This window comes from Candoia aspera, chromosome 1, assembly GCF_035149785.1.
Source record: "Candoia aspera isolate rCanAsp1 chromosome 1, rCanAsp1.hap2, whole genome shotgun sequence".
Taxonomy (NCBI): domain Eukaryota; kingdom Metazoa; phylum Chordata; class Lepidosauria; order Squamata; family Boidae; genus Candoia; species Candoia aspera.
The window spans coordinates 196,900,895-196,923,958 of record NC_086153.1 but is presented as its reverse complement, the minus strand read 5'-3'; the positions used below and the strand labels follow the sequence as shown (position 1 = coordinate 196,923,958).

The 23,064-nt window shown below is 40.7% G+C and overlaps 1 long non-coding RNA gene across 2 annotated transcripts in view; it reads left to right on the top strand.

Annotated features, from left to right (window-relative positions):
- The window catches only part of LOC134489514 (uncharacterized), a 41,597-nt gene extending 31,415 nt beyond the window's left edge, over positions 1-10,182 (top strand). Inside the window, exons 2-3 of one of the 2 annotated variants that reach the window (XR_010067131.1) lie at positions 4,030-4,068; positions 9,086-10,182. This is a non-coding gene — a long non-coding RNA (uncharacterized LOC134489514). Of the gene's footprint in view, positions 1-4,029; positions 4,069-7,366; positions 7,500-9,085 lie in introns of those variants that run through there. The other variant, XR_010067132.1, reaches the window with a different exon arrangement.
- Positions 10,183-23,064: the final 12,882 nt, after the last annotated feature.

Below are 23,064 nucleotides of genomic sequence, written 5' to 3'. Positions count from 1 at the left end.
GAGGCTGAGCAATAAAACAAACGCTTAAATAGGCAACTTGAAAATGCAGCTTTGACCTGAAGTACGAACAGCAAGATAAAAATAAAACAAATCAACATTTTAAATGGTTAAAATCTTTTTAAATCTTCTTTTTAGACTTCAGTGCTATACTAGATGTAGTTACAGACATGTGGGCATTTCCATTACACTGTAGGGGCCTTAGCCAAATCCCAATATTTTAAACATATAACAAACGCCTTATTAACTTGCAGTATTGATATTTAACACACAAGAAATACAGCATTACTTCGGGAAGGAACCATCAAGCATTTCAGCGTAGCCCTCCTCATATCCTTTTGTGATCTGCTGTGAAGCAGAAATGTTTTCTGAGAGATGTCGGCCTGAAGGTATTCTGTTTTAAGTCTGTCGGGTAGAACGCTGTGTCAGAAAAACAAATCCACATTAGAAACCCAACTCCTCCCCCACCCCCCCATATAAGAAAAGTGGGGCTTCTAAAGTGGATTTGTCTTTAATACAGTGTTTGACCTGGTACATATTTACACTGAAAACTCCCATTGAATTTAATTATCTAGAGAAGAAGCTTACGTCTTTTATCCCGCAAGAGACTATGGATGCTAGTCCACATCTGCAGAGTAATTAAAGCCTCTTAACTAGTCCTTCTTCCCTCAAAGCAGACCATAGAGAAAATACAGAACACAGCAATAGATACAACTTTACTTTATGATGAGGATGAGGATGATCCACAGAAAAAGACACAATTACGTAAAAACACAGTGATCAGAGATGCAAAATCTGAGGATGCCTCTTAACCCCAGCAAAACAAAACTCAGCCACGACACTGATCATGCTAGCACTGGAATCAGCGTGGAGAAGCTTTTCATAATAGGCGGCTGTTTGTCCTGGAGATTGTAGAAGAGGCTGAATGAGGAATTCCATATGTCCCTAGAGGAGCTATGCAGTAGCGATTCAGAGGCATTTGTTTCACTCTCCTCCAAACTACAAGAACAAACTTGTTCAGATAAGCGGGGTCGGAATATCTGCCCAGTTGGAGTGCTGGCGGTAACCCACTATTGCCCAAAGAAGCCCTTCCTGTAACATCATATACAGCTTTATATGATTGTGTCATGTTACCCATTTCAATGTTCTGTTAACATTGTAACGTTTCACATGTCATCTTATTTCCCGTGTTCCTTCGCCCATCCAGGCTTTTTCCATTCCTCCGCCCTCCGTTGTTTTGAAGGCTTGGAATGTGTGTTTGGGTTTGCGCTCCTGTTCAAGGTTACTTTCCCAGGCGCGTCTAACGGTTCCTAGCACCTGGGAGGGGGTGCACACTGACGGGTGATTGGGGCGGGACTGGCTCACAGGCAAGGCTTTTAAGTTTGTATTTGGCGCGCTTTTGCTCATTCTCAGCTTTCTCTGTATTTGCATACTATTCCTTTAATAAATCAGTTATCTTTAAGCCCGAGCTTGTGAGACTGAGTATTTGGGATTAGGCAACCATTACAGATTGTAATTCTAATGCTGCCTTTGTCTGTTTTACTTCTAGTGTTCCTTTATGCCACCTGGCCAGCCACATCCTCCAAATGATTAATAAACACTTGAGGATCGGGGAGAATACAGGACCCAACAGAACAGCATAACCATCACTTTAAAAATGAGCAACCCTTTTTCTCATAAAGGTTATCACACAAGAATACTTTTGGTGCTGACTTTGTTTTAAACAGCACACTGCACATTCTATGTTGGACTTGGATAGACTTGTTGCAGCAAGCTAAGTGGGACATTTTCAGGATGGAGGTATATTGCCTCCCTTTACAGCAATACGCCTGCACATACCTGACAAGGCAGATGTGAGGATGAGGGGGCCTTTTCCAGAGGAATAGCAGGCATACCCAGTTGTATTCACAGGGTTTCAACAAAGGTATGGGTGGGAGCTACTAGGGACGCGGTGGCGCTGCAAGTTAAACTGCTGAGCTACTGAGCTTACCAATCGGAAGGTCGGCTATTCGAATCCGCGTGACGGGGTGAGCTCCCATTGCTAGTCCCAGCTCCTGCCAACCTAGCAGTTCGAACACATGCAAATGTGAGTAGGTTAATAGGTACCGCTTCGGTGGGCAGGTAACGGCATTCCATTTAGTCATGCCGGCCACATGACCACGGAAGTGTCTACGGACAAATGCCGGCTCTTCGGCTTTGAAACGGAGATGAGCACCGCCCCCTACAGTCGGACACGACTGGACTTCATGTCAAGGGAAACCTTTACCTTTACTATGGGTGGGAGCTACTACTTGGATAAGGAAAAGATCTCATACAGTATAACATCCAAGAGCCAGTTTGATGTAGTGGTGAAGGCACCAGGCTGGAAACCAGGAGACCGGGAGTTCTAGTCCCGCCTGAGGCATGAAGCCAGCTGGGTGACTTTGGGCCAGTCACCCCCTCTCAGCCTAGGAAGGAGGCAATGCCAGACCACTTCCGAAATCTTGCCAAGAAAACTGCAGGGACTTGTTCAGGCAGTTGCCAGAAGTCAACACAGACTCAAAAGCACACACACATACACACACACATACACACACACAAACACTCATCAAAGCAGCTTCCATTTGAGCCTGAAAAAAATTAGGCTGCTTTAAAGAATAGCAGAAAGATTTTGATCTTGCACTAGGTTCAAAGCACTACTTTGAATTCTTAAAACATAAAAACATCCAAAGCCAAAACTAGCCTCATCCCTGCACTTATATTCCAGAATAGCACAACTAGGTTAGCATATTAATCCCAGGACACAAAATGTTCTTTCTACTAGTCCTAACTAGGGATGGGGATGAGAGTGAAATGCATCTAATGTGTCTCTTAATCTGGGCATATATGAATTCAGTTCCGAAATTGCATTTCTCCAAATGTTTCACTGCAGAGGGGCAAAGGTTACATGAAAATGCCTATGTTAGTGAAAATGTACCAAAAATGCATTATATAAAGCACATGCAAATGCAACACTTGCCAAACCTCTTTATATTAGGTGAAATTGTGAATAAAAGTGCTCATCCTGTACAGATAGAAGCATAAATGAATTTTAGTGCAAACTAGTGTACATTAAAAACACAACACAACTCTATCTTCAACCAACCAATAAGGAAATGGGATGAACCAACCGTATCACTAGAAAAATGAAAAGATGAGAGAAGACAAAATTAGCCAATCTGCAAAAATGCGACTGAAATTAAGAAGTTCAACTAAACATAATTGACAAATTCTCCTAACATAAAGCAGTATCTTTAGGGAAGTCAAATAAAGATTGCCAGCAGTAATATAGAAGAGACAAGATAGCAGGTTGATTATTTATTTATTTATTATCTATAGAGCCACTCATCTCAAATATGGGACTCTAGGTGGCTTACAACAATTAAAAACTATATAAAGGCAATGAACAATATAAAAATCATATATAAAAACCATGCACCACCACCGGCAGCCGAGGTATAAAAAACCCACCAACAACAATCAACATAACCACCGTACGGTTCTACCACATGCAAGCTATCTGGAAGATAAGGAGTACAGATGAAGAAGATGGGGTTTCTTTCCCCTTAAGTATTGAAATATCTCTCCCTGGAAAGATACTACCCAGTATAGAATTAGGGGGTGATTGGTTGGTTCTGCATTCTCCTGCCTTTCAGTCAGCAGCTCAAGGTGGTTTTAGAAGCTGCCATTGGCCAACATGAGGAGTTTACAAACGCCCAACAGCCAAGGTTGGGGTGGGACTAAGAGTCAAGGGAGGATGAGAGAGAAATAATGAGAAGGGGATAAAGACAGCAAAAAGCAAAACAGAAAAGGAAATCAACCTAAGGGGAAAAAAGAAGGAAGGAAAAGAAAAAAGGGGGGGGAGGAAAAAAAAGGAGAAGACATGGAAAAACCAGGATAGGCAGGTATGAGTATGTTTGTGTATGACAGACAGAAATGGCTTAAATCCCCCCACTTTTGTTGTTGACCAGATCCACCACTGCTATGTACTATTCTGATACTTTCTAATTACAGGATGCATGACTTGCTTGAATCCAGGGCATGTTTCACCAGGTAGGTAATATTGTGTGTCAGGAAATATAAGAGTATTTAATTGCACAAGATGTATGTTAGAAGTATTATTAACAGTGTTCATTTATTCCTTTATCCCATTCTTTGACTCTGTCACATTAACGTAAGATGCTTTACACTGTTTCTCTGAAAGCAGCCCTTCAGTGACAAATAAAAGGGGGGAAAAATCCAGAAATTAAATGTACCTTGATAGGAATAGTGGAGTGGGTTTAACTTCCAACAATAACTATAAATCGTACAGTCTCTTTGAAGACTAGAAAAACAAATGTGTCCTCTCCATTGATTTTATCACTTCATCACACACAACATATCTGAGTCAACATAAGTGGCAGATCTCAAAGGTAAAAAACAGAGAAAAGCAGGTCACGTGCTTAGGAATTTGTCTATTGTAACTATAATGAGTTGTCTATTGTCTCCAAGGAGACAATTCAGGATTTACAATACACAGCATACAATGTTAGTTAGCATCTCTCCTTTCCTCCACATTCTCTACCTCATCTCTGATAGGAAAACATTAAATTGAAGGCAGTATTAAATTCTTTCAAACTGCTGGTAGAATAATACCTGGATAGAGCCTCAGGATAGCATGAGGGATCTTTGATGACATCAGCCCATGTAAGGTTCTCTCATTTTCACATTTTCCACACTATACACACATTCCAACCCATTTTTACATCTATCTCTGTTTTAAAAAATCATTCACATAAAATTAATATGCATTTTGGAGCATTTATTTGAGTACACACAACATATACTGTAGTAATCTCTTCACTTTGGTAAACTTTCATTAACATATGCAGTGGGTGAAAGTATGCACATCTTCCTGACATTCACATACATAGAGAAATCCATCCTCAAATTCAGAGAAGCACCAATATTGAAGGATAACTGCAGGTCTGATCATGATTTATGTATTTATTTGTACCGATGCCCAGAGTTGCACTTTAAGGTGAGCAGCCCTACAACTCTAAATAAAAATAAAATAAAATAAAATAAAAAATGTATGACAAGAGATTAGGTTGCTCCATAAAATGAATAATTTTGACCCTCTTCTAGAACTTATTGGTCACTCTCCCAATGTTGGGCTCCAACTTAGATCACCACAGCTATTATTGCTGAAAAGGCAGATATGGCATGAAGTTTCAGTCCCATGGCTACAGAATGATAAGCTTGTCAAGCCTGGTTTATTATTACTATTACTGTTGTTGTTACTTATTATTATTAAAATTTGTAAACCACCGAACTCTCAATACCTCTGAGTGGTTTAGGTTGGACAATTTTCACAGCTAACTTGTGAAAAAGAAGGGGCTACACAGGTACCTTTTCCCCGCCCCTGCATAATTCTGTCAGGTAGCATTCACTATTTTGCATAATCAACTAAGAATATGCATGCAACAAGGAACCCATTCATCTTTCTTTTGGGACAAGTCACCACAAACCCACTTCAATAGTGTGCAGCACTTCCTCAAACACTACACTAGCACATGTCTGCATATCTCATAACCCACCAAGGTTAATATAGTCCCTCTATAATGGTCTTTGGAAATGTTTCTGTTAAACATGATGTTGGCTAATCCTTTTTGCAGGAAGCCATGGATAGCTACCACATTGTATTCTACTGAGGACTTCAAGTAGCAATACTTGAAGTGCATGGTTGTATCTCGAGTATCTTCTCTCTCCCTCCCTCCCTCTTTTCTTAAGCAACTGTTGGACAGTAATCAGGATTGTGACTATGATGAATGGGACTTTTGTCTTTCCGCCCCTCTCCCCATGCTTCAGTTCCAGTGAAAAATATTCCCCCATCCCAAGAAGAAAGCTGCCATGGATGACTTTATTCCAGAAATGAGCAGCAGCTTCAGGATGAGTGATTTTCAGGCAGATTATGTCACAAGGAAGAGATCAGTCCTTCCTGCCATGTGCTTCAACCTTTATCCTTATTTTTACTTACACACAATTCCACAGATGCCATTCATAAACAGCACAATATGAGAGCTATATATCACGTATTTTCTGGTTGATCAGGCAAGATGTTTTGCTGCCTGTAGTCCTGAGGAAAAGGCTACTCCTTAAAACCCCACTCCTTAAACAAGACTAACAGCTGAATCCTATTTTAGTGCTGTGGATGGGACAGTGGTCTTCATGGTAACTGAGGCAGGAGAGGGTCAGGACAGGTTGCACAGCTGGCTGGGGAATTCTGGGAGCTGAAGTCCACACATTTTAAAGTTGCTAAGGTTGAGAAACACTGAGCTAGAGAATTCATAAGAGTTTCCACTGCTTCTGTTCAAAACCTGCCCCCTGAGGCAGTTACTTTATTCCAATTAATGCTAGGGGTGGTTTGCAATTGTATAGGCTAGTCTTTTATTCTTCTGTGCCCCTCCTTCAAGCATCTGTCAGAAGGCATGCCTTCTTAGAAGGCAACATGATTGGCTGTTTTAGGCATAACACCCCAAATTTACATGCATTCTAAGAGATTGGGTTTCACTGGGTATTTTATCCTTCCTCCTTCCCATAAAATGAAACATCAGGCCAAATTTTCCTCTCAATTACACTTCTCTAATGGCATTTTAGTAGTCAATGTTTTATTCCCACATAAATCCTCTTTCATCTGCATTTGTCTAGAGCAGCAGAGATGATGACTGAGTAGCTGATTTCAGATTTACATTCTCTAAGTACAAGGACATATGGTCTGGCTTGGAGATGAATATCGTACTACCTAAGCCAAACACATTTGATGAAAAGGAGAGTAAAATAGTACATTAAGTGACTTGGCCACAGTCATTTAACATCTGCTCAAGTTATATTAATTCAGGTTGGACATTACATGTAAGCCCATGATGAACACACCAGGAAAATCATATCTGCAAGCTAATGCATCTACCTGGGAAATATGTCATATATGAGGATGACTCTATCTTTCCAGTGCCTCCGATATCCCACCTACCCCACACTGATTGCAATGTTTTTGAATATTACTTGCTCTCATCTGCAGTTCTAGTGCATGCTTTAAAAACAAATAATCAAGGTTTCTTTATGAAGCAATCACAGTCCAACGTGGATCATGACATAACCACCAATCAGATTTGATTACATACTCAGATAAAACCCCCAAGTTAGAAGAATAGCTCTACCTTCATTCCCAACAGGCTTGTTGACAACACCATACAGCTGGAAAGATGTGGTGGCATGACGAAACAGCTTCAGAAAAGCTAGAGGAGGGTGAAAGTATTGTTTTCTTTTGAGTAAGCAAATAACTTAATCCATTTAACTGCCTCCACCACAGGCTCTCAAGCAAAGGATGCTTTGCCCAGGATGAACTTTTTCACAGAGACAATTGTGATGAAAAATTAGAAGTGTTTAGGAGGATGATAAATACATAAACATGCTGCAATTGTTTATCAGGTTCTGTTTTAGACAACTGTAGTTCTGCTGGTGAAAACACATCTGCCCCCAGTAGCCCTCTTCCATATTTTGATATAGCTAAGCTCCTTTTTCTTATTCAACTGCAATTAGATATAAAAAACTGATGTGCAGACTGGGACTGGAGTTGCCCTGTGCACAGGGACAGAACTCCTGGGGGTCAACTGAGTTGAAGACTCCTTTGCAAATCAGAGAAATCTGCCCAACGTGGAAGTGAGGTGGGAAGAGGGAGAAAGGACCAGGAAGGGGTCTGGATTAGCAGAGGGAGAAGGATAACAAGCACATGGAAGACAGCAACCAAAACAGGAGCAGTGCATTATTCATAGTTCAATCAGTAACCCACTTGTTGCTCAAGAAATGTTATCCAAGGAGGCTAACAATTAAAAGAATTCTTTACAATTCAATTTAATCCTTCTAGCTGGATTTAAAAGATGATTAAGAACAAACCCCTTGGCCATGAAAACCACTAGCATTTTTCCCAAATCAGCTAAAACACAACCAGGGGCTGCCTAAATAAAATATTCCTGACTGCCAATGAAAGGAGAACAGAATGACAATTTGCCTGATCTCCCCATGGCAGGATGATCCACCAAGGGAAGGCTCACCCTACTCATTGGTTTCTGCAGTCACTAGGGCTTCTCTTAGACAGAACCTGCCTATTGCCTAAGCAGAGACCACGTTCAGCTGGAGCATCCGTTGACAGGCCAGGAGACGCTATCTGGACTCCGAATCCAAGCAGGATTCTGAGAAGTGGTCAGCATAGGATTATATTAATTAGCTTATTGCATAGTCTTGAAGGAGGATGGTTCAAACTTTCTGCAGGCTACAGAAATAAATGCTAAAGCATCTACTCTATTCTGATCTGTCTATCTATGCTATATATTTAAAAACACTTAATTCTAGCAGAGAGGTAGGATTTAACATCTTTTATTTGATTTGACTGGATAACCTATTCAGAGGAAAACCCTTGCACACATTTCACAGTACAACTCAGAGAAGCAGGGATGATTTGATTTTAGTGTGTGTCGCTAATTTGCTTCACCCTTAACACTAACACCGCAATAAATAAATGCGCCCTTAGGTCTACGAAGATGTGCTTGCAATAGCCTAGTAGACAAATGATGTTGTTACTGTGTGGCACTGCTTTGCCCCAAAAACATTCTTGTTCCCCCTCCCCCTTTTATATCTGTTTTTATTACTGATGTACTTTATGGTCTCTATTCTGCTGTTTTTTCTCTCCAATTTCTCTAATGTAAGCTGAACTATACAGAGTTGGCTTTGCATCTAACGGCTGGTTTCTCTAATTCTCAAGTTCTTATACAATCATTGTAATTTGCAGTTTTTCTTCAGAAGCTAGATTACTGGATTTGGCTGTATCCATTCTGTCACTTTTGGTTTTGGTTTCACTTAGACTGGATTCCACCCCCACCCCCTTATCCTAGTCCATTTCCAGGTCACTTAGCAAATCTGGCCAAAAAGGGGAGGAAATGGGGTGGGGGGGAGGAAGGTAAATCGAAATATGTATATACATTCTGGAGTGCATTTTTTCCTAATATATGGATTTTTGTCTGGACTTTCCAAGGTTCATGTCTACTTTAGGTGGATCCCATCATTGTGAACATCAGCTGAGTATAGCAGATGCCACATGATGACGACATCTGACTTAGCTGCAAACACAAGCAAAATTATAGAAGAACTGTGTATATCCTGCCCAGCTGATTGTGGTAAAATGTAATGACTGCTTGCCAATTGCACATCCCAGTAATAAGCTAAGTATTTTTCAATGATCGTATTATCTACCTCCTAGGAAGATTCTAACAACTTCTGCAGGATATGTCACATGTTCAGTCCATATTTTTCAAGCCACAGATCCACTAAGAACAGAAGTATTCACGTTCTACCTTTATCCTCAGTCTCAAGCTGCAATTCACCCCTCAAATGTCCAATTACAGAATCCCCTAGTACAGGACAGAAATTCCACAAATCTGCTTACACTAATAATTCTTTACCCTGAACAAACAAGATCTGGTCCCTGCAAAAAAGCTGCTACAAACCCCATTGGTTTAAAAGAAAAAAAAATGAAGGAGATGGATTGGATAAGATGATGATAAGATAATAAGATAATTACATGCCCAAGAGATGCTATTAAATTGATAACCTATATCCTATCTTAATAAATACTTTTTTCCCACATTAAGGGGTTTTATACATTTTTAGAGCCTTTTAATTACACTGTTGTTCATGCTAGTGATTATCACAGTGCACAGGTGTTTTATAAATACAAATCACCATTAAACCTCTTATATTTTACAGCCCAATCCTTAAAAGCAGTCTGCCAGCGTAAGTCCCCATTCCATTCAGCCACATATGTGTGAGCAGATCGCTTTGCCATCGAGCTGTAAGTTATTTTTCCCTAGGGGCCTTCTGCATTAGAAGCATAGCCTTGGCCAAACTGATTTTCCAATTTTCACATTACAAAGTAATGGGAGGCAAAATGAAAGCTTTCATTTTGCTTCCCCTATAAATGTGGGCTACACTGTTTCACAATTGACTATAAGCAGGTATTCCTGTAATACAGCTTCCACCAAGATGGCTTGACTTCTTTCCTGTGTCAACAGCCATTCATGGTCCCAGGACAACATCTCCGACATTCGCTGAATTCATCTGGTTAAAGCAATGGGCATGTGGTCACATCCAGATGAAAAATGACTTAGAAACCTCTTGGACCCTCTGCCTTGAGTTTTGTGATTAAAGAATATAACCATACCCATCTATTTACTATACTTGGGGAATCCTTGGTTGATAGGTTAGATTAAAGGGTCTTAGGCAACAGGGACAAGGCAGTAATGTTCTTATGGGTGGATCACAGGATTCTTGAACTTACTTGAGATACAAGATCCCATCAGGTCCAGCAGAAGAGGTATGTTGTGGATCCTAGTGGGACCCAGAATATGGGCCTTTTCTGCAGTGGCACCAGCCCTGTGGAACATCATCCTCCCCCCACCCCACAGAGGTGAGATTGGCCCATCCTTGATGTCCATCCGGAAGTCCCTCAAAACCTGGTTGTGTCAACATGCTTGAGGGTCTCAAGGAAATAGTAACTTAATGATGTGGCTACATTGTTTGTAACATCTAATGCTCTCTCCTAGCCCTTTAGTCTATAATAATAATTACAACAGCATTTTAATTGTAGAATGACTTTTTTGTAATATTGTTTATTTTATGGTTTTATTGTATGCCGCGCAGAGTCACATTTTGTGAGATGGGTGGCAGATAAATGTAATAAATAAATAAATAAATAAGGTGGAGGAGGGTGACATACAGCCTCTCCAGCTTTCCATGCTTCTTCCTAATCCCAAAGAAAGGCCTTGTGTGCAAATTCCTTTCACAGGGCTCTTTCAGATCAAAAACTCTGGGCAGTTGCAGTGCCCCTCCCCAAATATAGCGCCCCATCATCCCACAATAACAAAATGACCTCAGAAATATCACCCAAACAAATGCTAACACCTTCTGATCATGAGGCCAAAAAACAGAGGCCTATTTTGCTGGTCGAGAAGTCTGAGGCAATCGGAAAAGTTTTTGGCACAGGGTTGACTGTGCTCCACTCATGAGCTACCCTTTTAAGGCTGGTGCCCTCTAGACAAGCTTGTGAGTGATGAAATGGGGTCTAAGAGCTGCTCCCCCAAATGATGAACCCAAGCAGTTTCACGGGGCCAGACAGAATTTCTCTCACTACTGTATCGCCTGCTGAACTGCTACTGTAATATCACTGCCTGACCACTAGTTAGGATGGTATGTCAGCAGAGTAATAAATAGGCTAGCAATGCCTGTTTCTGCCAAAGTGGCACAGTGCTCTATAAGATAAACTGCCCTAATCCTGCTGCAACAATCCTCAGCCGGCATCAAATGGGGCCTTATGCAATCTGCTAGTTTGGCAGTTCGCTTTAGACTGGGGCTGCTACAAACTAGTGGGGGTCGGTTTTTCAGATTCCCGGCATGTTGCACAATTGATTCAATTTGATATGTTCAGTTGTGCAAGCCTGGATTAGGAGAACTTTCTCCTAACGGATTCAAGGTTGCCCAATGTAGATGCTCAGGCCCAGTGCTGGTCTCTTGGTAGCATGCAGGAATGATCACCCTGAGAGTATCTGGTCCAACTAACTATTGGCACCAGATGGACCTTTCAAAGTTATCTGATTCCACAGCTCAGGAGAATTAGGGGTTAACGCAAGGCCGGCCCTGCCTCCAGGCAGACCGAGCAAATGCTTCAAGCAGCAGAAGCAGGGAGAGAGGGAGGGTGAGCAGCCTGCTGTGCTCCTTCAGGATTCCCTGTCAGTTTTTGTTAGTAGACCGAACTGTGCATGTCTAGGACCCTCTCACATTTAACCACTCTCCAGGTGTAGCGTAGTGTACTATGCCATTACAAACACTCCAGCAAGTTTCAGCAGCCAGCCCAGCCAATATGTGGAATGGGGAGGAGATACCAAATTAAACTTTGCCTCAGGCAGCCAAATGCCCTGTGCAAGCCCTTGGCTAATTTGTCAATTCCTGCTGAGCTGGCAGGGCAGGAAGCCAATGGGTGGACTAAACTCAGGGAGACCTAGCCAGTCAAGTCTCTGCCCAGAAGTTGAGGATCTACAGAGTCAAGTTAGGAAATACATTAACGCAGCCCAGCGCAAAGTATTTTTCTACCTAGCCCGGTATGACTTCCTCAGACTGGCAATGGTTTCCGCCCCCCCCCCTCTATCTGCCACCTTTTCTTTCTTTTAATTTCAGGTGTCAAGGGTTAGATCTAGGACCTTCTGTACACAAAGCATCTGCTCTGCTATTGAGCGATGTTGCTAATAAAGAGATTAGTAAGCAGTCTCCCAGCCGTGCAGGTGGGATGTGGACCATCTGCTCATTTCCACGTTACACGGCTACATATTTCTTTCCTACCTTGCTAATGAAGCTAGTCTAAGACTATCATCAGTTATGGCAGCCAAAAGGAGCAAAATTGACTGGAGGTTGGGACTTGGATCAAGGCGATAGATCCTGCCAGCAATATAATGAGGAGGCTGAAGCACACGCTGTATTTTGCAGTTAGGAATTTAATTTCTTCAAGGCTTCAATTAAGTTTACTGCCTTAGGAGAATATTAGTTGTTCCTATTCCCTTTTGTCTGGGAAAGGAAAAAACATTCAACCAATGCTTCCTACCTGTCAAAACACACAGCCCTGAGACATGCTTTTCTGACAACCAACATGGCTGAGGAGCTGCGAGCAGCTTAGTGTGCCTGGAGAAGAGGCATGCTGAGCATCACAAGTAAAGGCTGGAGGACTGGGGTCGGGGGGCAAGGGGCGAGAGAGAATAAAAAGTTTAGATGGAAAGGTGGCACACTGTATTTTTTTTTTCAGAAGGAGCAACAGAAGTAAATGCCTTTAAACACAGGATAAAAGATGGACCAAATAAAATAACTGAATAAAAAGTATCAATCGGCCCTCCCCAAACCTGGTTCCCTTCAGCTAATGTTGGATTTCAACTCCCAGAACTCCATTCTTCCACATACTTTGGATGGTGCCTCCCATAACCCCTCATCACTAGCTATGAACAGCTGGAGGAGCCCAAATTGCCTACTGCCATAGTAGGGCCAACAAGCTTTCCACTCACAAGAAAATGTTCTCCTCCAACTCCTACTTACAGATCAATCTCCAGATGCCTTCATCCACCTACATATTTAGAATAATTCTTTTCTCTTAGCCCAGTTTCAAAGTCAGTTCTTCTGACCCTATTCTCCTAGAAGAGAGTACATCATTAACAGCACATAAGACTCCACAACACATACTGCAACTCTCTTCGAAGGACTCTGTCTCTTCTGCCACTCTCAGACCACAGTGTGAAAAGGTTTCAGGAACCCTAAGAAGATTAATCTTGATCCAGGAAATAACTTTGGAGGGATGACATTCCATTCGCTTTACAAAAAGTTCCATGAATATAGGAAAGTTAATCCAAAGAGCCAGGCTGAAACGATCACACTTTTCATTTCTTATGTTAACATTTCATATGCATGGGCTCTTTTCTTTCTCTGAGAGTTGTAAGTTTTTCTTTGTCTCTATTGTGCTTACTCTTCCAAAAGTATTTCACACCACTGGAATGGTGTGGATGCAGTGGTGCCATCTGGGGACTAGAATTTTAAAAATAACAACAACAGGTTGCATTCTGGAGCTCTGACTGATCTAGGCATTTCTCCATTCAAGTTCCAGTTGGATAGTGCACAAGGTACATCTATGTATGTTTTGATTGGACATCCCGCCTTCTGCCATAACCCCTTGGCTTCTAAAAATAAATTTATGCACTACTTGGGAGTAGTGCATTGAACCTACTGCAAGATCAACATCTTTCTACTATTCATTAAAGCAGCCTAACTTTTTTCAGGCTTAGATGGAAGCTACTTTAATGAGTGTGTGTGTGCACGCCTTCAAGTCAGTGTTGACTCCTGGCAACTACCTGGACAAGTCCCTGCAGTTTTCCTGGCAAGATTTCAGAAGTGGTCTGGCATTGCCTGCTTCCTAGAGCTGGGAGAGAGGGGCTGGCCCAAGGTCACCCAGCTGGCTTTGTGCCTAAGGCAGGACTAGAACTCACAGTCCCCTGGTTTCCAGCCTGGTGCCTTCACCACCTCACCAAACTGGCTCTCGCTTTAATGAGTAGTAGAGGGGTCTGTGCTTATGCTTGGTCTTCTGGATCATTTCTGAAGTGTTGAAAGCCTAGAAGATAGTATGACAGAACTAACCCTAATCACAGAACTTTTTTAGAAGCAATACTACTACCATTGGCAAGGGAGGAGTTTTCCCTTGAGAAACAGTTGGAAAATTTCTCCTCCTCCTAGAGGAATTCAGAGATATTGCTCACCCAATTTCTCAATCCACAAAATTAATGGAGACTTTTGAAAGGGTCAGGCTCTGTGTTCCCCTTCATTTCTGCCTATATGTAGAAGGTCATATGATGGGGGCAGAATATTGGGTCTAGAAATGGGGGAAGAGGGCATTTCTGCTGAATGCAAGATACACATGGCTGATGTTTTAAACTGGAAATCACAGAGAACATTATGAAATCTGAATAAAAGAGAGGTGTATCAGGTATCTCACTTTAGGAAAGAGAAAATGCCAAGAAGTCTTGACTTTCTAAAAGAACTGAGGACTCAGAGTACTGGGAAGAGAAAACACTAAGTGGGTATCCATCTCTCTAAGCAGCGGCATTCAAATTACATTGGGTACGGCTGACCTTTTAATATTCGTAGCTCTCAAAAGTTTCAGCTTCAAAATGCTTGTGGGATTTCCCATGCTTCAAAGGGAAAAGAAGCTCTAATCATTTTGTCAACATGAAGGTGTGATACTGCCTCAGTGAATGAGAGAGAGAATATCTAGCCATGAGAAAGAAGTGATGAGCATAAGTCTGCAACAGCATAGTTTGAGCTATAAATAACAACTTTCAGACTTACAAAAAGTGGAGGTGTGCACTTAACCACAACATTGATTCAGCAGTTTGGAAAGCAGCTTGTTTATATGACTGGTTCCAAGATTCCAACTCAGAACCCAAATCTGAAACATGATTTGGAAAACTGAACCTCCCATTGACTATCATTAATCTTCAACACGTGGCTATAACTTTTTTCAGTTCAAAATAATGGGGTGAACTTTGGAGGAAGAATATGCCCTAACTGACAGATGAAGCCTAACCAATTTCAGATGAATGGTGTAAGTGGCTTAGTAAATTAACTTTCTGGCATTTACAAATATGTGTGTGAGAAATAAGTTGGAACTAGAGCTTCTCAGAGAGGAATTGTCAATAAACAACTGCCACTAAGCACAAAACAGGAGAGATGCAAATCAAAATTTCCATTCAGGTGTGGAAAAGGTGAGAGAGAGAAGCATTTGGTTTAAATTTTAGAGGGTATCAAATGGAGCTGCCCCCTCATTTTGCCTGAGAGAAATCAACTCCTTGCAGTGGTTTCAATCTAATGGGCAATATTCCTAACTAGCCATGCTGTTATGTTGGGTGTGTAGGGAACTTCAACAGAACTTGAGCCAGATAAAAGCAATAGCCTGAGAACGTGAGATACTGTTACACTAATACTTATAACCCTATGGCATGCAAGTCCCTAATAAAGAAACACCTACCCGTATCACATTAATCTAGTATTATGGTCACAGACATTCTTTCTTGACTATGATGATGTCAAAATATGCATTGTGACATCTTGATGTATGCCCCACCCTTTCATACTTGTATTGTAATGTTACATGCAAATACATAAGGGGCAGAATGTGCATCATGACATCCCAGTACAAGTTTCATCACTTGCCCACCCCCTTGTCCCCTCCACAGATACCTACAATGAAAGATAAATCATAAATATCGGCAAGTTTAAGGACTAGTTCTTAAGCTGTTATTGGGTGGTCCTGTTTGTCAAGCCAGGCTTCTGCAGAAATGCAAGGGCAACAAATCAGGGAAGATGCTTCCTCATCAGTTAGGATCCATAAGAGGTTATATTTTGACAGCACATTGAACTTCTGTTGAGATCATCAGTGGGCAGGTAGGTAAGTCAGAAAACATGCTAACAACTCATTCTAGAGGAAGTCCCCCCCCCCAAACTCTGTTGGCCTTCTTGAAGTTGGCCAAAACAAAGCTCTTCCAGAGGGTTTTTAATTAATTGATTGATTGATTGATTGATTGATTAATTAATTAATTAATTAATGCAGTGCCATCCAAGTGTTAACTGTTACTGGGACACTGTTTTAATTTAAATTAATGATACTGTGTTTTTTTTAAAATGATTTCACTGTGGTTGTTTTTATTTCTACAAATGGCTGAGTCACAGGACTGCAGCGGTTTAAAAATCAAATAAATAAATATTCACTGAAGAAGTTATCCAGACTATATTAAGCAGAAAATACCTAAGGGTAGAGAAGTAATCAGTGAAACCAATGTCCACATGAAATAATCCTCACACACAATGTATAGGATGTTTTATGCCATGCAGTGATGGGTGGTGCAATGAGATTATATCTTTTCGTACATCCGTTATTTACCCCAACCAGTGAACTCTGTGCTCCAGATTATTTTGTGCATGAGAACCATTCTCTTCCATTTTATGTTTCAGAAGGTAGCAAGAGAAACAGTTTTTCTCAACTCTGAAGCCTCAGATCTATCACTGGGAAACAGGAACACAACGAGGAGCTGCTGCATTTCAAAGAGGCCATCTCTGAGAACTAAAAACAAGGATACTGGGCAAGGAAAGATGATATGAACATGTCTTTCAAGCCCTGGGAGCCTCTATGTGCATTTTGTAAACAACAACAATTCACTATACTCCCAGTTAAAGCCGTGCCAGCTGTTGTTCTCTCTACTGATAACCCCTAAAGTAAAACACAAGCCAAATTCCATCCTCCTGGGTGGGAAAATAAATGAATGGGGGCTGGGATATACCTAAGGATGCTGCAAGCAAGTTGGAGGCCCATTCGTCTGGCATTACGCTGAGCATTCTTCTTTGTCTTCAGGATTTAATCTGGCATGGAAAATAATGTGCAATGCCAATTAAAATCAAATGCCTGTTTCTCCTTTTCCTCTCTTCTGTTGGAAAATGTAAATCAGTCAGAAGAGAGTGGGAAAGAGAGAGTACTTCAGTCAAGCTACTTTATAACTACAGTACATAGTTACAGTGACCAAAATCCAATATAAAAATCACTTTGATACATGAAAACGACCAATGCACAATTAAATTACTCTTCTCCTTCTCAAAGCCTGTAGGCAGAATGTCAAAGTTATTATTCCATGCTTCTTGTACCCTGATTAAAATGAAGTTCTGGGAACTCTTTATCAGATCAATTTCCTTTAGTGAAAATGAGCATTGTGATGTTTGTAACAATACATTTGTTTAGAAATATAAAAGCAAAACAGCAGAGATGCCAGCACACATGGAGGAAGCTACACTTATAAAAGGTTTTCTATTCAGCACCTAAGAAATGGAATCTGATCTCTGCCTGGGTAATCTAAATAAGAATAGGGAACCACAGCCGGCAGTCTAAATACAGCCCACCAGCTCTCAACATTTAGCCCATGGGAATCCAGGTGAAAATGAACATGTTCTTTTTCCATTCTATGACCAAGAAGTGGTCATTTAACTGGCACCTTTCCAAGAGTTTGCCTCCTCCCGCCTTCCTTGATTGAAAAGGTGAAAGAAAGACACCTAGAGACTGGAACTGGAAAATACCCCCATATTCCCTGGATAATGTCATTAGACAGCTTAGCCACTAGATGGCAGCATTGCATATGGACAGACTAGAGGTTTTTTTTAAAAAAACACCACTTACTTACTTACTTACTTACTTACTTACTTACTTACTTACTTACTTACTTACTTACTTACTTACGCAATTTTTATGACTCTTCTATTGAAAAAAGACAAATTTTCTCATCTAGTTTTCTGACTGGTCTGTCTGTGACACATTCTCACTGCCAGATCAATTTCAAGGCTCAACAGACAAAACAGATAATATGCATACTGGAGGTATAAAGAGGAAGGAAGATGATCTTTACAGAGGTATGCAGGAGCCCTTGTCTAGACAAAAGGGGCTGAAATATTTAAGACCAGAACAATAAGATAATATTTGGAAGCTGCTCAGGCAGACACTTCCCTAATTCACTGAAGTATATGAAGAAGGATGGAGTATAGAACAATCAGACTTGCAACTCTGTTGCTAAGCGACACGGTCATTGAGACATCACATGACCATGCCAGACTTATGATATCACTTTGCTGAGGTTGTTAAGTGAATCTCCCACAGTTGTTAAATGAGACATCACATGACCATGACTTGCAATTTTACTGCCAGCTTCTCCATTGACTCTACTTTTTGGAAGCTGGCTATGAAGCACACAAATGGTGATCCTGTGATCATGGGGTGCTGTGATGGTGTAATGCCCATTAGCTGCCAAGTGCCTGAATCTTGATCACATGACCATGGGAACCCTGCAAGGACTGGTCATAAAGTGACTTTTTCAGTGCTATCATAATTCCAAGCAGTCACTAAACAAGGCAGTGTTTAAGAGAGGACTACCTGTAATCACAAAAAATGTAATTTTAGCTTTCTTGTGGAACTGATTTCCTGGTCTGGTCTACCTGTGGGGCTGATGGGAGGAGACTTTCCAAGTTGGTTTCCAGCCTCCATATTTTCTTCTTGATTTACTGCTAGTTTACCAGAATAATATTGGTTCATAGAAATACTTCCTCCTTCCCTCCATGATTAGCAACAGAGTGTTTATTTCTAAGGACCAATGTTTTTCAGTTCAGTCACAGCTGAGATGGAATACTCCTTATCTTTGTAATTCTTGAATTTAAAAAAAAATGGTACAGGCCTTCTTCTAATCATTCTTGAGCCTACCTTCCCTCCCTTCGCAGGGTACGGTAGCTCTCTCAGGTACTTCAAATCCCACCAGTCTTGTGTAGGAGTTCATAAAGTTTCGGGTGGGGGGGATAGAAAAGAAGAGAGCCCATAAACTTCTGCAATTCATACAAACTTCCAATGAGATGGGAAACGCATTCATGTTGAAAATATTGAGTCACTAAGCCTTCCGACTGTATTCCAAAAGTCGACCAGCAACATTTCAATCAAGAGCGCAAGGCTGAGACAGCCAGGCCGTTTGAGCTGAAAAGCACCGTGCAGAATTATGTTGGTGAATCTAGTGCCCTCTCAATGACCTCATATTATAGCCACAGTATTAAGTCATGGAGAAACCTGTAAGTCAGGTGAATATTTTTTTCTTTAAAAAAAAAGTAGAAAAGGAAAACCTCCTGAGTTCCCAGTAAGAATGCTAAATTACTCTTTCTGCCAATGGAACGGTTCACTTTCATTTCCAAGTAGCTGTAAGCCCTTTTGACCCCACCCCCACCCGCCAGTGTTATCCCTTTTACTGTTCGTGCAGTACTTTCTTTAATCTCTCGGATCAAAGCATGGTCAATAAAAATCATCCTGGCTTTTGTGGGGAGCAAACAAACCATACTCAGACTTATGATAATTGTAAATCTTCACTAACATCTTTGAGAAGGGAAAACTTTTAAGTTAAGTGAGAAAAAGGATTGTGTCCTGATATTTCCAAGCACACAGAACTGAACTGTAACCTAGCATGATAGACATCCCATAATAACAAATTTATTTTGTTGTTGTTTTAACAGAAACAAATATTAACCAACTTTGGCTAGGATTATAAAACCAAGTTTGCCTACTGTGGTACCTTGCTACCAGTAGGTTGTGATCATTAGGAGAAGATAGGTATATATGGACCCATAACAGCATGCTGACTGTGAATTCTGGGATTTGTAGTCCACACCATGCAGAGGATCTGGGTTGGGGAAGGGTGACGTAAGGCCTGTCTTTACAGGTTCACAGTGTAAGGGATTACTAGAAAATGGGCAAATTTCTTTCCCTCTGCCTAGATCACATCTGTTTGCAGGCTTACTAGGAGTGTGTGTCTGTGTATGCATGTATGTATATCTGTGTGTGTGTGTGTGTGTATATATATATATATATATATGAATTTCAAAAACAGAATATATTCTATTTTTTCCAGTAAAGTAGAAGTACTAATTACACAAACATGGGTCAGTAAAAAAAAAGGTCAAGGGGCCAGGTAATTATTAATAATGGCACCTGCATTCATCAAAAGATGCTATTTTCAGATGCTCATGACATTTTTGAGAGACATAGCAAGGTTAATAGGCCAATATAGTGAAGTGCTGGTTGCACACGTTAACAAAAATAAATCTGGAATTACTGAATTGAATGTAAAAGATGAAAGAAAGAACTTTTTTTAATACACTTTTTCAAAATGTGTGATATCTTGGCCTTATGGCTATGTAACTGCCTGAAAAATGTTTACAGATGAAGCATGAATGGAAAATAAAGCAATTTAAAGATCCTGTGGCTGAGCTTCCAGTGGGAATCGTGGACTGAACGGCTGTGCCCGCTGGTTCAGCGGGTGGAGCTGACAACGCGGTAACTTTTGGGGGGCTCAGGCAGGTTTTCCTGAAGCCCAGAAACGTTCTCCGGATGAAGGAGAACACCTGGAATCACCCCATCGTCCTCCGGACGGCTGCTTGCAGCCAGAAGACCTCAAACAGCGTTTGACGTTCGACTGGTAAGAGCCAGCTGGGGGGCAGGGACTTCATCACTTTCCAAGCTGCAGTGTAGCCTTAAATGGCCACCCCATTTCTAAATCACCAATTTGTATATTTTTTTTAAGTATATGTACCCCAAAAGAGGCTTTCTAGAGCAAGAAGTAGGTTCTCTTGGTGCTTAACATTATTTTTGGGATTACTTTTTTGTAAAAAAAAATTCTTTTAAGTTTTGGATTTTGTTTTCTTTCCAAAGGAAATTCCAAAGATAGAGAGTAAACAATTGTCTTCCTGTTATTATTTTTGTACTAAATTTGAAGATATTAGCATTTTCCTACACGTTGAATCGGCTGATGTGAACCTTCAGCTTTCTGTTTTCACCTTCCCTTGAGAACTGTCTGCTTATCTCACTTTCACTTTATGTAAACACACTTTGGAACTCTTCCATATCTTCAACTTTCACTGGTTAAGATCCTAGGGGGTGCCATAATCTACTGTGTGAGACATGGAGGATTTCAAACAGATTCTGACTTTCACCAGGATTTTAAACAGATTTCTTCTGACTTCTATCAAACTTTTATGCAAGATATCCAGGACATTGTGGAAAATATGAGATCTAAAATGTGCCATCAGGTTGGGGATGTGGTGGATGAAACTGAGGAATTTAAGAGCGATAGAAAGGGTTTTTTTAAGACTGAGGTTGGGATTTTTATCAAGATGCTGGATGAAGATTGGATAATGGAGTTGGAGAAATCTAAGGGAGAGAGTGATCTGCAAGCCATAAGTAAAATTGATCTCCTGGTGGAATGCCATGAAAAGAACCTGGAATCTTTGAGGGGGGCAGTTGGGCTGTTTGATTCTGTCAAGAGGAAAGCTCTGTGCACACTGTGGGGATATGTAACTGCTTTGGTTTATTCTGAAGTGGATAAGGGTTGACGAATGTTCATCTGGTTTGCTTTAAGGATTTGATTGATGCTATTTGCCTTTAAAGATTTGGATTTAATGTTTTGAATTTGCGTTGTTTTTTGGGTTTATTAAGATGAAAATTATTAAAACTGTTGTATTAGGGTTAAAGAATGTTTATCTGGTTTGCTTTAAGGATTTGATTGATGTTATTCCCTTTTAAATCCTTAAAGTAAACCAGATGAGAGCAATGACAAATCTCAATAAAATAGTCAAGAGCAGAGACATCACACTGACAACAAAGGTCTGCATAGTTAAAGCAATGGTGTCCCCCTAACATATGGCTGTGAGAGCTGGACCATAAGGAAGGCTGAGCGAAGGAAGATCGATGCTTTTGAACTGTGGTGTTGGAGGAAAATTCTGAGAGTGCCTTGGACTGCAAGAAGATCAAACCAGTCCATCCTCCAGGAAATAAAGCCAGACTGCTCACTTGAGGGAATGATATTAAAGGCAAAACTGAAATATTTTGGCCACATAATGAGAAGACAAGACACCCTGGAGAAGATGCTGATGCTAAGGATAGTGGAGGGCAAAAGGAAGAGGGGCCGACCAAGGGCAAAATGGATGGATGATATTCTAGAGATGACAGACTCATCCCTGGGGGAGCTGGGGGTGGCCTCGACCAACAGGAAGCTCTGGCATGGGCTGGTCCATGAAGTCCTGAAGAGTCAGAAGTGACTGAACAAATAAAAAAACAAAATTCCCTTTTAAAGATATGGAATTATTGTTTTGAATTGTTTTTGTTTTTGGGTTTATCAAGATTGGGATTATTAAAACTGTTGTACTATTAAGTATAATAGCAGACAATTTATGTGCTTTTTAATTTGATTTTATTATAGATGTCAGGAGTACTGATGGCGAGCAGGAGGGGGCCTCGATCCAGGGTGGAAAACACATGCGTAGTACTGAGGAATTAAGCAGCCATTCAAAGAGACACAGATCAGACCCGCCTTAACTTTTGGGGTTTATCTGTCTGGGTTTTTCCCACGCTTCTTCAGTTTGTTAGGATTCTGTCTTACGTAGCAGCAATAAACACTAGAGACCTACTCCTCGTCTCAGCGTGATTCCTGACTGTTAAGACAATAGTAGACAGAAATGTATAGTATAGTGGTAGGAAGGGAATAATTAAATATGTTTTATCTTTTGGAGCGGAGAAAGATGTTTAGGAGGTTTATATGAACTTTTTTTATTTTAATATAGGGGAAGACTAACCGTACTTAGTGATTTTTGTTATGTGTTCAAGTGGAATGACTTATAGAAATAATGTGGTGTTTTGGTTTAATATAGAGTAAGAGATTGATTATGGAAATTTTTGTAAATCCTTGCTGTTAAAAGTCGGAAGCCACATCTTTTTGTAAATTTGAAAAAAAAATTATCTTGTGTTTCTGCACTTTTTTAGTTTTTTTCCTTTCTTTCTTTCTAGTTTTTTGTTTTTTTGTAGTTTTTATT